We start from the raw sequence: 15,414 nt of genomic DNA on the forward strand, positions 1-15,414 counted from the left end.
TCTTCCTTTTCTATGGTGAGCACAGGTTCAACACAAGCAGGCATAGCTCCTAACCCTAGCATCTTCCATGATTATTCAGATGAAACCAATTGCCCTGCCTTTCATATGCCATTCTATGACTATCACAATGAAGGTTATTATCCATGATTCCCCCTTGCTCCATATCCTATTGGTGCTGTCCAGATGGCCTCTTTGGGTATGGCATAATGAAATCCTACTCTTGAGGACTATAATAAGCAAATTACCTTTATAATAACAATAATTGCCCCTATCTGTTGATAGGCCTCAACATACATTAGTACAATTCATTGATTAAAACAATGAGTAAACATGAGGTATACAATGATGATAATACATCATATATGATCATATTCAAAGAGTGGTGTGACTTTTTAAATGAATCTAATAATAAAGTAAAAATAGTTGCTTTAGATATGATATGTTAATGTTTTCTAACAATCCACCAAATACCTAGAACTCCTGCAACCAATAACATTTGTTTCTATGCCCCAACGTATCTCCAGGGTCACTTGGCTACAGAAAGCATAACAAAAATACTCTTCAGTTCAATATTCCATAGCAGACAGCTCTTGAAAAGTCTAACCTAGAGAATTTCAGGTTATTTCACATATGTTCAGAAGATGGTACACTGGATCTGTGAGTATTTCTTTACATATTGAGATGCTTTAATGCAACTTTCTTGCTTCCCATCATTCACTCTTCTTTTGTATTCAAAGTCATCCTACTAGGAATTCACCCATTACTTCCAGTAGGGAGATGGGGAAAATTATGGAGGAGGTAACAAGTTGGATAAGAAATATACTGGGGCTGGGAATATGGCTTAGTGGTAAAGTGCTTGCCTTGCATGCATGAAGCCCAGGGTTCCATTCCTCAGCACCACATACACAGAAAAAGCCAGAAGTGACGCTGTGGCTCAAGAGGTATAGTGCTAGCATTGAGCAAAAGGAAGCTAGAGACAGTGCTCAGCCCCTGAGTAAAAGCCCCAGAACTGGAAAAACAAAGAATAGAGAAATGAACTTGCCTTACATATGAAACCGTAACCCATTTGTACTTCACTTTGACAATGAAGAAGAAAAAAAGTTGAGGAGGTAACAAGATTGAATACCTTGCATACATAACTATAACCTCTCTGTACATCAACTCAACAATAAACATAAAAATTTTTAAATGAAAAAAAGTCATCCTACTATGTCAGCTTCACTGTGCTATACTAAAATCCATCTTTTCCTGTTCTTTCCTGAAGTCTTTCTATTTTTAGTTTTGAAATCAACTCAACAATATTAGGTGCAAATCTCTAATAGTATGTAAAGAATATAATTTCTCAAACATCAATAAAATATCACTAAGACAAACATACGGTAAAATAGATAATACATATTACTATGGTGGGGGGATTGGATTAGACTATTATATATATTGTTTCCTATAAGTTTAAGTTCAAGAACTCATTGATGCAGAACAAATACTACCACTGATAGATATATAAAACATTCTTGTGATATAACAATCATTTCCATAAAATGGAGTTCATTTCACTTAGCATCATCTTATGTGATCATAAGGGTATAGCTATTGGGCTCTTGTGATCCTCTGCTGTGACTTGCCTAAACCTGTGCTAATTATTCCCAATAAGGGAGAGTACTTTCAACATCCCATGTGTATCTGTAGCTTCTACTATTGATGATGTTCTTGTATCACCTTCTTTTGATTGTATCTACACTATCGATGTAATCTTATCTGAGTATATTGGAAACCATGTATACGGGTATTAGAACTAGGAAATTGAAAGGGAATACTAAATTGATAGACACAGGGTTAACAAAAAGAGAGAAACAACTACAAAAGCAATACTTGTAAAACTGTTTGGTGTAAGTGAACTGAACACCTCAGTGGGGGAAAGGGTAAGGGGGAGGGGGGAGGGGGGTATGAGGGACAAGGTAACAAACAGTACAAGAAATGTATCCAATGCCTAACGTATAAAACTGTAACCTCTCTGTACATCAGTTTTATAATAAAAACTTTAAAAAAACATTCTTGTGTTATTTTAAGTATTGTTATGGCCACAGTTTCTCATCACTATTTATAAACCTCTCTAAGGCTTACATGTATTAAAGTGGATCAATACTATTGATTGATCAACAAGACTGATATGCCCATAATGAGTCTAGAAATGTTTTAAACTAATATATTATGAAAGCAATTGCCTGTCATCAATCATTTGGTCAAGTACCATAATCAAACAAGCACCTATGGACAGTGGTCAGAGAAGAGTTTCTACCTTTTTTGGACATCTTTATATATAGACTAATGAATTTTTACATCATAGTAATTACAGTTTATCATTTACTCTTTGTTCTAATTCTCTCAATAAAATAGTTTTCCAGTTGCACACCTATTCTATATTCTCAATCCTTAATGAATGAACTTCACATTGTTGCCAGAGAAATAGGGCAAATATGAACCATGGAGAAAAATTGGGGCATGATGAATATTCCACAATGATTCCTACTATATAAAGGTTTTTGTATCAACTTTTACAGATTCATAAATTACCCTTAAAAATCTGTAGCCTGTGCACACTTTATAAAATATTATACGACAATTTGTTGCAGATTTCCAAATATCGCTTGCTCATTTATATCATTTGCACATATTTTTTTCTTTACCCTTTTAAATAACTGCCTAACATTTGAGTAACTCATATACTCTTTTATGGCATTTTTGCTGACATCTCTGGACATATATGAGGGTTTTGTGTAGAATAAAGAACACACACACACATACACATATGCCATAAATACTGTTCTATATATCTAATAAATTTTCAGTGGACAGATCATCCACATCCAAGTTTCTGGTTGGACAAGGGACCTCTGAACAATTACAGTAGATAAAAAAATAATTAGATAAAATTTCCTGCCACTTTAAGCCCAACATACTACTAGGAAGATAAATCTTTAAAATTTCACAATTTCTTAACCTCTGTGTTACTTAAAGGCAGAAACATTTCATTAACAGCCAACTTCTCCCCCAAAATCAACATAAAAACATAGTAAATTTAGTACAGCTGTTTGTCCCACTTAATGCAGTATAACACCAACTTGGCACAGTCATATAGTAAGTATCTCTTGGAAAGCAAGAGGAGGACACAGTGTATTTAAGGCTCTGGACTGGTTGGTAGATTTTAATATGTCCTTTAAGATACTGAGCTGATTGAAATAAGGTGCAATTTATGACATCACTGTGTCAGATTGGTGAGCACAGAGAAATGTAGATCTTGAGGGACTGCTTGATGAGGAAGTTGCCTTCCTTAGGGATTTTCTTTTCAGGTATAGATTTAAGAAGCAAGTATTTCATGGAATTAAGAGAAGTTACAGGTCAATTGTAACTTAAAGAAGGGATTGAACTTAGTTACACTATGGTTTAGATCAAGGACAGGAGTTATGCTGGCTTTGATTCACAGTGGCTTTTTATCACAATACCTGGACCTTATTTTACATGCTTTAGCTTCTCTCTCTCTCTCTCTCTCTCTCTCTCTCTCTCTCTCTCTCTCTTTCTCTTTCTCTCTCTCTCTTTCTCTTTCTCTCTCTCTCTCTCTCTCTCTCTCTCTCTCTCTCTCTCTCTCTCTCACACACACACACACACACACACACACACACACACCCTACTGTACTGGTGTTTGAACTTAAAGCTTCCAGCTTGTGTTTGTGCTGATCAACTTGGAGATGGAGTTTTGGAAAATTTTTCTATCCTGGAAGACATCACACTGCCATTTAGATCTCAGCCTCCTAAGTAGTTAAGATGACAGACATAGCCACCAGAGCCTGGCTGTCCTTCAATTTATTAAAATTTGAAAGCTGAAGGAATGAATATTTTCCTTGAATCACAGTGTTTTCTGGTAGCACTGATGTAGTGCCAATATTACCAATAAGGAATATTGTACAAAAGCCAGAGACTAGTGGGTTACAGCTGTAACGTTAGCTACTCTGTAGGGTGAGATAAGAGGACTCATTATTATCCACTATTAAGAGGATTCAGATTTTTAAAAATTTTTATTAATTAAATTTTGTTGACAAGGTGTTGTGCAAAAGGGGTACAGTTACATAATAGGGCAGTAAGTACATATTTTGTGATATCTTGCACCCTCGTTTTTCGTTCCCTTCCCTAGATCAGGTAATATACAGCACCCTCTGTACCCAAATCATATACAGTAGCCACGTGGCCTACGCTAAAGGAAATTCACCTAGAACTTTAAATATAACATCAACAATAGAGTTTGCTTATCCTTATCTTTTTTTTTTTTTTTTTTTTTTTTTTTTTTTTTTGCCAGTCCTGGGCCTTGGTTGGACTCAGGGCCTGAGCACTGTCCCTGGCTTCTTTTTGCTCAAGGCTAGCACTCTGCCACTTGAGCTGCAGTGCCACTTCTGGCCATTTTCTGTATATGTGGTGCTGGGGAATCGAACCGAGGGCTTCATGTATACGAGGCAAGCGCTCTTGCCACTAGGCCACATCCCCAGCCCTTATCCTTACCTTATATGATCATATATACATAGCTGTTGAGGTATTGTTATCCACTGATAGGTTTATTTTAGAAATGATAAAATATTGATATTCATAGGGAAATGGTCAGAACTTGAACAAATAATGAGAGACAAGCCGAGATCACAGAGAGCAAAGGGGCATGGTCTCCTTGATATATGACTGTTAGTGGGCGGGGAGTGGGGAGGGGACAGTAGAGACCAGGTCTGCGAAACAAAAAACTTCTTGTCAAATAGTATTTCCATAGGTTTGGGTCAGCAACCTTACATTAAGTATCTAAAACCAAATAACTACTCAACAAGAGGATTCATATTTAAAGTCTACCCAGGCAGAAAATTCCATGAAAGTCCATCTGTAGTAAGAGTCCATCTACACTGGAGTCATGGATCAAGTAAGAAATGACCAGCAGAGTCAATGATCAAGCAAGTTTAGTCAGAGTGTGGGATCCATAAGTAAAGCCACTCTATGGATAATAATAATATCAACAATTATATTACATGTAAAATCCATTTATTTCCCTATTTAGTCTTTCTCTACACCTCTGGGCCTTCCTCTCTGTTATCTTTACATTAATATTACTTTCTCATCATTAGGTATTATATTTTTGACCTCACCATTTTTCAGCTTGCTTTTTTTTCTCATTTTATTAGATCAGTCTTCAATTTTGTTTATTTTTAGTAGAAACAGGGTGGTATACTTTCATAGGGAAATTCAATGATTAGGTAATTCCAAAATACATTGTCCAGAAATTTACTTTGTATTCTTTATCTGCTAATGTGCCCTTTGTTATGAAATGACTTAGAAAGTACCCATGCTATCTCAGTGGCTTCATGATCCCATTTTATATGCACATCAACCATCATAAGTAATCTTGGAAACTTCACAGTATTTCTCTGGATTATTTAACCACTATGGTACTCATTACATTTTAAATACTCAAAACACAATGCAGTTATATTCAGTAAAGAATCATTGTGTATCAATCAAGTGAAAGACAATCTGTTATATTCTAGGGAGTTAATATAAACAAAATATTTCTTTCTGTAAAAGGCCAATAAAAACATGATAGCAGAGAAGGCATATAGAAGAGGAGGCCTGTATTTATGTAATTAAAAAGCAATATAAAATAGAATGAAGTGAATACTAAATTGTTGTACAGTACTGTATTGTAAAAGGCTTACAGGAAGGAGTAAATACTTCTGAATGCAATCTATTTCAGAGTGTAATTTTGAACACCCTTCTGAACTTCAACTTTAATTTCCCTTCACCTTCTTACCTGTTCTAATCAATTGACCTACCTAAAAAATATACAAGTAGAAGGTAGTTTTCTTTGTTGATATAATTTTCAATTGTTATGCCTGTGTGAAGGAATAATAGGAGAATGGTCTCTGAGTCAATCTTAAAAGACACTTTGAGAAGTGGTACCAAAGACATGGGGCTGCTATTTACTTTCACTGCTTATCTTCAGTTGTTCCACACTAAACATAACATAAATTTTATCTTTTTTATTTTTCAATACTGGGGTTTGAACTGACAGCTCTGTTCTTAGAAGGTAGGTCTTCTACCAGGTGAACCATTCTTCTAGCCCCTTTTGCTTTGGTTATTTTTATACAGAATCTTGAATTGTGGCAGGACAGACAGATCTAGACCAAATACCTGTCCAAATGACAGGATCTAAGGATCTGTAGAGGACAGGGCTGGCAGAAGAAATCGAGGACATAGCTAGGAAAAGCAAATACTTATTGAGTGCCTAATATGGGCTACATAGAAATTTCACACATTCCTTTATTTTTAAGTAATGCATTCCTTTATTTTTATTTTTTGGTGTGGTCACATATTGTAATTTTCTCTATGTTCTATGACTTTCTTGATAATCATTTACAAATTTGGAAAATTGTTTAATTATTTTCTGAAATTTTATCTTTGCTATTAAAAACAATTTTGCCTTTTTTCAATTATAGTAAATGATAGCAAATTCATTAACCACTCTCTGTTCCTTCCTGGCATTTGAGAAATGTGGCAACATTTTGCAGTCAGCCATCTGTTTGAAGAACTGTCTCTTTTCATATTCAACATAAAGCTTTTTGACAACTAAAACTTGATTTTTTTTTTTTTTGGCCAGCCCTGGCCCTTGGACTCAGGGCCTGAGCACTGTCCTCGCTTCTTTTACTCAAGATTAGCACTTGAAACACAGTGCCATTTCTGGCCATTTTTCTATTTATGTGGGTGCTGGGGAATCTAACTCAGGGCTTCATGAATATGAGGCAAGCACTCTTGCCACTAGGCCATCCTCCCAGCCCTAAAACTTGATTTCTTACCACCATGGATTGGGTAGTACCCAGTGTAATATAGCCAAGAGTTCTCATAAATTCTCCAAGTTAATTAATACATATCTTTGACAGATTTGCTTATGTATGTATGTATGTATGTATGTATGTATGTACATAGGTATGTATGTATGTGTATATGTCAGTGAAAAGGGGTTTGAACTTGGGGCTTGGGCCCTATCTTTTAACTACTTTGCTTGAGGCTAGCACTCTATCACTTTGAGCCTCAGCTTCATTTCCATTTGCTGGTGGTTCATTGGAGATAAAAGTCTCATGGATTTTTTCTGCCCTGACTGGCTTTGAACCACAATTCTTTAATCTTAGCTTTCCTGGCTGCTGTAATCCTTCTAGGATTACAAGTATGAGTCACCAGCTGCTGGTTTGATAGATGTTTTAAAATACTTTCTGCATAATATATCATGCACATGTATTAACTTCTCGTGCACTCATTTCAATAAAATCATGAGGTGGACTTGTTTACATAAAGATAAAAGTTATAGTTATATTTCTCATGTCGTTTTCATGCTGTCCTTTTGGAAGTTGCAGCATCAAAAGGTATTAGCATAAAGAATGGAAATTCAATCCACTGAACAAGAAGGTAGATTTTTCAAAAGCAATCACTAAGAAACACACATATACATATATATGCAGGTGTCTATGCAATTAATGAAAAGGGTATGTATGTAATATATGGAAAATCTAATAAATGTCAAATGCTTGTAATCCTACCTATGTGAGTGACAAACCTTGCACTGTCAAAATAAATGAATAAGCAAATAATTATTACAAGAAAATTATAACCTTCCTCATATTATTCCTTATTTACTACTGTGTTTTATAGAAACCTGTAACAATTTTCCTGTTGGTAGACATTCTATCTATAGTCTTCCTTTCTGATCCATTCCCTTTCAGAAATAAAATGAACCTTTTGCTCACTATGGTAACCTCACTACATAAAGAGACCATTTTTTTAAAAAAATTACTTAGATATTGAATGTAAAACTTTATTGACTGTTTCTTCTTAATATCTGCATTTGTAATTGATTCCTGGAAATCTATCCTTTCCTATTAATTTTTATGAGTCTAACAATTCTGAAAATATTAATACTAACTTCCCAAATTCATATATACCAGGTGGTAGACAAAACATTTCTTAGAGATATAGTTTTGTTTATTTCCTATACTGAAATAATTTTATTGCATTACATTTCTTAACACTTAAAAGGTGCGTGAAAATCTACACATATATCTTGCTGGTTTTGTTTTTATTTTTGTTTGCCAGACCTGGGGATTGAACTATGGGTCACTGTCTCAGCCTCTTTGTGCTCAAGGTTAGCACCCTACCCCTTGAGCCACAGTGCCACTTCCCACCTTTTTGAGTGGCTTATTGGACATAAGCATCTCATGGACATCCCTGCCTGGACAGACTGAACCAAGATCCTCAGATCTCAGCCTTCTGAGAAGCTAGCAAGCTAGACAATAACCTGTGACTTTCCTGTGGCTTTCCCTCTTTCTTTGGTGTTGATTAATATTAAGAATAAATTTATGGATTCAACACATTCTCTTTGCCCAGCCCTCATTACCTTTTACCTAAAACAGAAGAGACTGCATGCCATCTTCTACAAGTGTTAACCATATGTGTTTGTTACACTCTCCCCCAAAACCTGTAACTCCAATCATAATACTACCTGGCTCAAACCTGATTAAGAATCAATTCTATAACCTAGAATTCTAAGCCATTAAAACCAGGAACTGGTATGTTGATTTCCCTTGATCACATTTTGAAAGTGGCATGAAAATCTAGTTCAATTCCCTGTGTGTTTAAACTGAAAGAACTGAGTCTCTAATGGATAAATTTGTTCATATTTCAACAGTGGCAGAATAAGTACCCAAGGCTACTTCCTCCCTCATCAACCAAAGAACTTCTAGCAAGACTGGTCCCTGCCTTTTATTCCATTCATTACTTTCAAAGACTGTCCTAGCACTGTTAGGATTCTCTCTCTTTCTCTCTCTCTCTCTCTCTCTCTCTCTCTCTCTCTCTCTCTCTCGCACTCTCTCTCTTAAATACTTATTGTCAAAGTGATGTGCAGAGGGGTTACAGTTTCATACATAAGGCAGTGGGTACATTTCTTGTGAAATTTGTTACACCTTCCCTCATTTCCCCCTCCCCTCCTCCTTTCCCTCTCCCCCCAAGTGTTGTTCAGTTGGTTTACACCAAATGGTTTTGTAAGTATTTCTTTTGGACTAATTTGTCTTTTTATCCTTTGTCTCCTGATTTTGGTATTCCCTTTCCCTTCAATTCTCTTAAGCTAACTCCCACATTAAAATTTCATTCATTTCTTCCTTTGCTCAGAGTATAAAATGTCACTAAACCTATAATATGCATTATGAATTTTATTTTTACTAGGCCTGTCATACACTGTGTTAGCACACTGTGTTCTTTCCACTTATTCCCTTGCAAGAAAACTTTGGGAGGGATCTAGCTTAATATATGTTATTCTAGATCCTAATAAATTTAATTGCAGCTGAGTCCTAAACACTAGTCTTGACTTTCCTTTGAGGGTGTTTATTAAGATCTTTTCTTTTTTTTTTTAGTTTGGGGATTAAAAAAAACATTTATATATGTATATATATATATATTAAATATGTACAAATATATATACATATTTTTATAGTCAAAGTTAAGAATAGAGGGATTACAGTTTCATATGTAAGGCAATGAGTATATTTCTTGTTCAACTTGTTACCTCCTCCCTCATTTTTTCACCTGACTCCCCACTCCCCTTCTCCTTGCCCCACATGTGTTTTACAGTTGATTTAAACAAAATGGTTTTGTAAGTATTGCTTTTGGAAGTGTTTGTCTTTTACCCTTTGTCTCTCGATTTTGATATTCCCTTTCACTTCCCTAGTTCTAATACACGTAAATACAGTATCCAGGGTCTACAGATCAGATACGGTGATGGTAATAGTGGGGTACAACTACAGGAAGGGAATACGAGAGAAACAAACAAAAAAGCACATATGGTTTCACATGGCATATTGGAAATAATTAAAACAATGATCTAACACTTGTTTCCATAAGGTGGAGTTCATCTCACTTATCATAATCTTATGTGTTCATAAGAATATAGTTATTGGGGGCTGGGGATATAGCCTAGTGGCAAGAGTGCCTGCCTCGGATACACGAGGCCCTAGGTTTGATTCCCCAGCACCACATATACAGAAAACGGCCAGAAGCGGCGCTGTGGCTCAAGTGGCAGAGTGCTAGCCTTGAGCGGAAAGAAGCCAGGGACAGTGCTCAGGCCCTGAGTCCAAGCCCCAGGACTGGCCAAAAAAAAAAAAAAAAGAATATAGTTATTGGGCTATTGTGATATTCTGCTATGACAATTCTAAACATGTACTAATTATTCCCTATGAGGGAAACCATAGAGTCCATGTTTCTTTGGGTCTGACTCACTTCACTTAGTATATTTTTTTCCAAGTCCTTCCATTTCCTTATTAATGGGGCAATGTCACTCTTTCTGATAGAGTCAGAGATTTCCATTGTGTATATTTACCACAATTTCCTGATCCACTCATCTACTGAGGGGCATCTGGGTTGGTTCCATATTTTAGCAATGACAATTTAGGCTGCGATGAACATAGTTGTGCTGGTGGCTTTGGCGTTGTCTTGCTTGTAATCTTTTGGGTAGATGGCCAAAAGTGGGGCTGCTGGGTAGCAGGGGAGCTCTATGTTAAGCCTTCTGAGGAATCTTTACACTGCTTTCCAGAGTGGTTGAGCAAGTTTACACTCCCACCAACAATGTAGTAGGGTTTCCTTTGGCCACATCCCCTCCAGCATTTGCTATTGTTAGTTTTCCTGATAATGGACATTCTTACTTGGGTGAGGTGGAATCTCGCTGTTGTTTTCATTCGCATGTCTTTCATGGCCAGTGTTGTAGAGCACTTCTTCATGTGTCTTTTGGCCATTCTCATTTCCTCTTCAGAGAAGTCTCTTTTTAGGTCTTTAGCCCACTTGCTGTTGGGGCTGTTGGTTCTTTAAGGATTTGTTTAGAAGGAATTTAATTTTTTGAATTCTGTGTATATTTTAGATATGAGGCCTTTGTCCATTATATGGCTGGTAAAGAACTTCTCTAAATATGTGGGCTTTCTCTTTATCTTGTAATCTATGTCCTTTGCCCTGCAGAAGCTCTGCAGTTTGATGCAGTCCAATTTGTCCAACCTTTCCTTGATTTGTTGCATTTCTGGGCCCTTATTAAGGAAGTTTTATCCTTTTCCAAGGAGCCCAAGTGTTTCTCCTATTCCTTCTTTTAATGTTTCGGGGTATCTATTTTTATTTCGAGGTCTTTGATCCATTTGGAATTGATTTTGGTGCAGGGTGATAAATAAGGATCTAGTTTTAGTTTGTTGCAGGTGTTGAACCAGTTTTGCCAGCACCATTTGTTGTAGAGGCTGTCTTCTATCCTATTTTTTAGCTCCTTTATCAAAGATTAAGTAGGCATAGTTCTGCAGGTTCATTTCTCGGTCTTCAGTTCTGTTCCATTAGTCCTCAGGCCTGTTTTGGAGGCAATACCAAGCTGTTTTTATTACTATAGCTTTGTAATACAGCATTAAGTTTGGTTTTGAAATTCCTCCAGCTCTGTTCTTTCTTAGGATTGTGTTTGCTATTCGGGGTCTTTTATTGTTCCATGTGAATTTCTGGATTGCTTCCACTATCTCATTAAAGATTGGTGTTTGGATATTGATGGGTATTGTGTTGAATTTGTATATAGCCTTTGGCAATATTACCATTTTGAAAGTGTTAATCCTCTCTACCCTGGAGCATGGGAAGTTTATCCATCTCATTAGTTCAGCCTTAATTTCCTTTTTCAGTTTTTTAAAGTTCTCATCATGGAGGTCTTTCACTTCTTTGGTTAAGGTAATTCCTAGGTATTTTAGATTTTTTGAAGCTATTGCAAAAAGGAGTTGCTTTCCTGATTTCAGCCTTGCTCTTCAGGTCATTGGCATGTAGATAAGCCATTGATTTTTGAGGATTTATTTTATATTCTTCTACTTTTGCCAAAGTTTTGGACCAGCTCAAATAACTTGGGAGTAAAGTCTATGGGGTTCTTTTTTTTTTTTTTTTTTTTTTTTTTTTTTGGCCAGTTCTGGGGCTTGGACTCAGGGCCTGAGCACTGTCCCTGGCTTCTTCTTGCTCAAGGCTAGCACTCTGCCACTTGAGCCACAGCGCCACTTCTGGCCATTTTCTGTATATGTGGTGCGGGGTAATCAAACCCAGGGCCTCATGTATGTGAAGCAAGCACTCTTGCCACTAGGTCATATCCCCAGCCCCTCTATGGGGTTCTTTAGATACAGGATCATATCGTTTGCAAAGAGAGTGATTTTAACCTCATCTTTTCCTATTCGGATCCCCTTTTTTCCCTAAATAAGCATAATTATGTCAGGCACTGATGGCTCACTTCTGTAATCCTAGATATTCAGGGGACTGAGATGCGAGGATTCCATTTCAAAGTCAGCCCAGGCAGAAAATTCCATGGATTCTTATCTCCAAATAACCACCAGAAAACGGGCAGTAGTGTTGTAGGTCAAGCGGTATAGCACTAGCCATTAGCTGAAGATCTCAGGGATAAGGCTCAGGCACAGAATTCAGGCTCCATGACCAACCAAAAAATATACAATTATCTTCCATGTGGTGCTTCTTTCTTTCATTTTTTTGCAAATGTTGGAGGATACACTCCTGTTTCTTTATTTTCTTTGTTTGTTCACTTTCTCTATTCCACAACTAATTTCCATAATCTTTTTTCTTACCTTTTGGCTTTTGGAAACTTATGAGCATCCATTTTTTATATTTTCTGTCCCATTTTCATTTAGAGTTTTAAACATCATCACAGGCATATGCAATATGATAATTATATATTACAATCATGTATTGTTGAGCAACATATCCTCCAATCTCTGAAAGTCTACAAGTTTGCAATTGTGGAAAATCTATGCACATTTTCAGGCACTTGCGTCTATACCCCAAGAAATAAGCAATTTTATAGTTACTTAGCTTAATCTCTATTACTTAGTAACTTTAATTTCATCAAACTGTTCATTCCAGTTATAGCTCCATGCTGTGTTATGAAATTTAATCAAATATTAATTTGAATTCAGGTTGTAACACTTCTAGTTATCTTCTCATAATTAAACTCTGGCTTCAAAAGTAATTGAAAGGAAAAAAATGTACTTATGTCTAGATTTTCCTGTCTGCTAGTTCTTTGTGTTCTTGAAAAAAAAAATAGTGCTAAGTACAATAATGATTTGTTATGGATATCTGATACTATAGGCCATCTTTTAATTTTAGCCTATGGAACTTTTGATAAACACAAATAGTTTATCATTGTGTGTAAAATTTAAACTGCCACAACTACCTATTCAATTAAGAATGTTTATGGGGGCTGGGGATATAGCCTAGTGGCAAGAGTGCCTGCCTCGGATACACGAGGCCCTAGGTTCGATTCCCCAGCACCACATATACAGAAAACGGCCAGAAACGGCGCTGTGGCTCAAGTGGCAGAGTGCTAGCCTTGAGCGGGAAGAAGCCAGGGACAGTGCTCAGGCCCTGAGTCCAAGGCCCAGGACTGGCAAAAAAAAAAAAAAAAAAAATGTTTATGGGGCTGGGGATATGGCCTAGTGGCAAGAGTGCTTGCCTCGTATACATGAGGCCCTGGGTTCGATTCCCCTGCACCCCATATACAGAAAATGGCCAGAAGTGGCGCTGTGGCTCAAGTGGCAGAGTGCTAGCCTTGAGCAAAAGGAAGCCAGGGACATTGCTCAGGCCCTGAGTCAAAAAAAAAAAAAAAAAAAAAGAATGTTTATAAGTGGACATATGTCATAAACCAAGGCACACATTATAAGGTCTTTAAATCTTTGCTCGATTTCTTAATGGGTTCTATATTATTTTACAATGATTGCCATTGGTACGCCTTTTAAAAATATAGGTCTTTATATTTGAAAACTGTATTTCACATTCGACTGATTTTAACATTCGACTGATGTTCACTTACTCTGACAAGCACATATTGAATATCACAGGTACACAATTTTTTTTTGGCATTTTATCATAGTCCAAGCCTTTCGTTCATCTTGATTTTACCTTTATTTGCCACTTATTCTTGTGATCTAGTCACAATACACACCAGTCAATAAAAACATATATACTCTATAATTTTTACCAAGATATAATATATAACTACAAATCTTGAAATATTGTAGCTATAGGCTAGATGGATATTCATTTAATCCACTGTTCTGATGGCTATAATCAAATACTTCAAATATATTTTCATGGTAGCATATATCTCTGGCTTCAAAAGATGGGTAATACAGATTTAACTGTAAGGAGTTCATGAGGTCCTTTGGAAACAAAACTAGATGCACTATAAGTGTGATATGAAAATCATGTCATAGCATCATAGTGCAGAGTGCATGCACACAGGCCTCAGGAAAGAAGGGAATATCACTGCAAGTGGAAAATATTTGAGGTAGGTGTAGAAGCATGGTGACCCTTCACATGGAGAGATGAAGAGACAGAGGAAACTTTCTAGAATATGGAATATTAAAAAAAAAACTCTTAAAGAGCAAAACAGTGAAAAGTTAGGTATGAATACAACAGACATTTATAGGATTAATAATTGGAATATTAAAGTCCAAACTTGCAAAAGTAGCATAAGATGGATGACTATAACATCATATTCAATATGAGGATCCATTAAACATTTTGATTATGGATTAGCAGAAATAGAGATCTATCTGTGTACTACAGCAACAACACAGGGATTGCAGTAAAGTAGAAGAAAAACGTTAAAGTATTTTACAATCACACATGTGCAGGATGAGAAGTTGATCCAGGGAAGAGTGAAAGCATTAGGTTTACTTATATATGTTAGATTAGGTGGAAAGAAACTATATATATGACTATATATAACTATATATAAACTATATACATATAAGAGAGTATGTATATATATATATATATATATATATATATATATATATATATATACACACACACTCTAAAATCAGGTTGTCTATCTTTTAGATTTTGCTGTTGATATATATCTAGAGAGATTTTCTCCGATATGGTCACAAATATCTTAAATCATAGATGGTGAATGAATAGAGTCTGAGTAATAAGTAAATTAGTATTACCAGATGCACACTTACCTCCATATGGAGATACTTGTTTTGATAATTTTGATTTATACTAATAGAATCACCACAGGACAGTCTATAGAATCCTTCTGAGTACCACATTGTGAGGATGTAATTAAACAATATTTACTTTTTCAACTACTATAATAAGAATTACATAATATGGATACCAATTTGTAAAACTCATATTCCTAACATGAACCACTGTTTATAACCCTCTGAGAGTCTACAAATTTAATGTGATGTTTCAGTATAATTTCGAAATAAATTCAGTTAATATAGCTGTCAAAAATGCTTATGCACTAACTATATGACACTTCTTGTTGAACAA

This window comes from Perognathus longimembris, chromosome 4, assembly GCF_023159225.1.
Source record: "Perognathus longimembris pacificus isolate PPM17 chromosome 4, ASM2315922v1, whole genome shotgun sequence".
NCBI lineage: Eukaryota > Metazoa > Chordata > Mammalia > Rodentia > Heteromyidae > Perognathus > Perognathus longimembris.